The sequence below is a fragment of the Anomalospiza imberbis genome, unplaced genomic scaffold (assembly GCF_031753505.1).
Source record: "Anomalospiza imberbis isolate Cuckoo-Finch-1a 21T00152 unplaced genomic scaffold, ASM3175350v1 scaffold_313, whole genome shotgun sequence".
Classification (NCBI taxonomy): domain Eukaryota; kingdom Metazoa; phylum Chordata; class Aves; order Passeriformes; family Viduidae; genus Anomalospiza; species Anomalospiza imberbis.
The window spans coordinates 20,001-22,500 of record NW_027099934.1 but is presented as its reverse complement, the minus strand read 5'-3'; the positions used below and the strand labels follow the sequence as shown (position 1 = coordinate 22,500).

Genomic DNA, 2,500 nt, shown 5'->3' with positions numbered 1-2,500 from the left:
AGAAACATCAAATCGAGGAGCCCATAAAAAATGCTGGACAAAAGAAGAGGAAGAACTCCTGGTGAGGCTGGAGGCTCAGTTTGAGGGGCACAAAAACATTAACAAACTTATTTCAGAACATATAACCACCAAAACGGCCAAACAGATCAGTGACAAAAGAAGATTGCTTCCAAAAAAATCAACGGATAAAATCCCCCCGAATGAGCCCGGAATGAATCCCCCAGAAAAACCCCGATTGAGCCCCTCAAACGAGCCCGAAGTGAGAACTCTTTACCACACCAGGAGCGCAGCTGCAGGCCTGAGAAATTCCGTTAACAATGGACCTGATAACAACCAACTGCCAGAGAGGCCAGCTGCCGGAGAAAGGACAATGGGAAAGATAAGGCGCCACCGCGATAAGGGCAACGGACAGCAGGGAGCCGTCCAGCAACAGGAAGGGCAGCTGCAGGCCCATTACAAAAGGACACTCGGGGAACGCTTATCAGCGGGATCGTTTAACACCTTCCCCCGAGCAGTGCAACAAATCCTGAACGGCCGGGAACTTCAAATCGTGATCAATCAAGCAGCGCAGGACTGCTTCGAGTGCCTAGAATCAATTAGCCAAATAAGAACTGCTACCCGATCTCGGGTAAATAACGGAGCCCAGGAGAAGAAACCAAGAAAACCGTTTCAAAAATGGATGAAAGACAGAGCGATTCGGAAAGGCAACTACCTTCGATTCCAGCGGCTATTTCATCTAGACAGGGGGAAACTTGCTAAGATAATTCTGGAAGACATAGAATGCTTATGCTGCGATATTCCACCCGGGGAAATTTATTCGGCCTTTAAAACGAGATGGGAAACACCTAGTGACTTTGATAGCCTTGGGGACTTTAAAATTCACGGGAAGGCTGACAACACAGCCTTCAGTGCACTAATCACGGCCAAAGAAGTGGAAAAACACGTGCAGGAAATGAGCAAGGGCTCGGCTCCAGGTCCGGACGGAGTCACCCTTGGGGACATCGTAAAGATGGATCCCGGGTACTCCAGGACCACGGAGAATTTCAATTTATGGTTAACAGCTGGCAAAATCCCGGACATGGTGAGGGGCTGCAGGACGGTTTTGATCCCGAAATCGACAAAACCGGAACGCTTGAAAGACATTAACAACTGGAGACCTATCACTATTAGTTCCATCTTGTTGAGACTGTTCTCCAGGATCGTAACAGCAAGGTTAAGCAAGGCCTGCCCCCTCAACCCAAGGCAAAGAGGATTCATCAGAGCGGCGGGATGCTCTGAAAACCTTAAACTCCTGCAAACTATAATCTGGTCGGCCAAAAGAAATCACAGACCTCTGGGTGTTGTATTCGTGGATATCGCTAAGGCTTTTGACACCGTGAGCCACCAACACATCATCCGCGTTCTCGAGCAAAGAGAGGTGGACCCCCACATCATTGGACTGGTGAGCAATATGTATGAAAACATCAATACTTATATCACCACGAAGAGGAACACACACACGGATAAAATCCAGATCCGGGTTGGAGTAAAGCAAGGTGACCCCATGTCACCTCTTTTATTTAACCTGGCGATGGACCCCCTGTTGTGCAAGCTGGAAGAGAGAGGCAAAGGCTACCACCAAGGGCAAAACAGCATTACAGCAATGGCGTTCGCGGACGATCTGGTCCTGCTGAGCGACTCCTGGGAGAGTATGAAAACGAATATCAGGATACTGGAGACCTTCTGCAATCTGACCGGTCTCAAAACACAAGGTGAAAAATGCCACGGCTTCTACATCAAGCCCACCAAAGACTCTTACACCGTCAATAACTGCGCTGCTTGGACCATCAATGGCACTCCTCTGAACATGATCGACCCCGGCGAATCGGAGAAATACCTCGGCCTGCAGTTTGACCCATGGATCGGGATTGCAAACTCCGATCTCTCCACGAAACTCGAATTCTGGCTTAACCGGATTGATCAAGCACCACTTAAACCCCTGCAGAAAATCGATATTCTCAAAACCTACACTATCCCTCGACTGATCTACATAGCCGATCACTCAGAAGTGAAAGCTGGGCTCCTCGAAACCTTAGACCAAAAAATCCGAACAGCGGTCAAGGACTGGCTGCACCTACCTCCGTGCACTTGCGACGCCATCCTGTACTCGAGCACCAGGGACGGCGGCTTAGGCATCACCAAATTAGCGGGACTGATCCCCAGCGTACAGGCCCGGAGACTACATCGGATCGCGCAGTCTTCGGACGATACAATGAAAAGCTTCCTGGAAAAAGATAAAATGGAACAAATGTACAAGAAACTGTGGATTCAAGCTGGAGGGGACAGAGAGAAAATACCTTCGATTTGGGAAGCGCCACCGACGAACGAACCATCTAACAACGCAGGCACGACTTCGGAGTGGGAAGCACCGATCCAAAAAACTAAATTTCCAAAACCTTATAATTGGCGGAAAAACGAATTCGAAAAATGGACCAAATTGACGTCCCAAGGCCGCGGAATT

The 2,500-nt window shown here is 49.0% G+C and overlaps 1 pseudogene; it reads left to right on the top strand.

The window, feature by feature from the left end:
- The window catches only part of LOC137466600 (28S ribosomal RNA), a 9,086-nt pseudogene that overhangs the window by 4,350 nt on the left and 2,236 nt on the right, over positions 1–2,500 (top strand).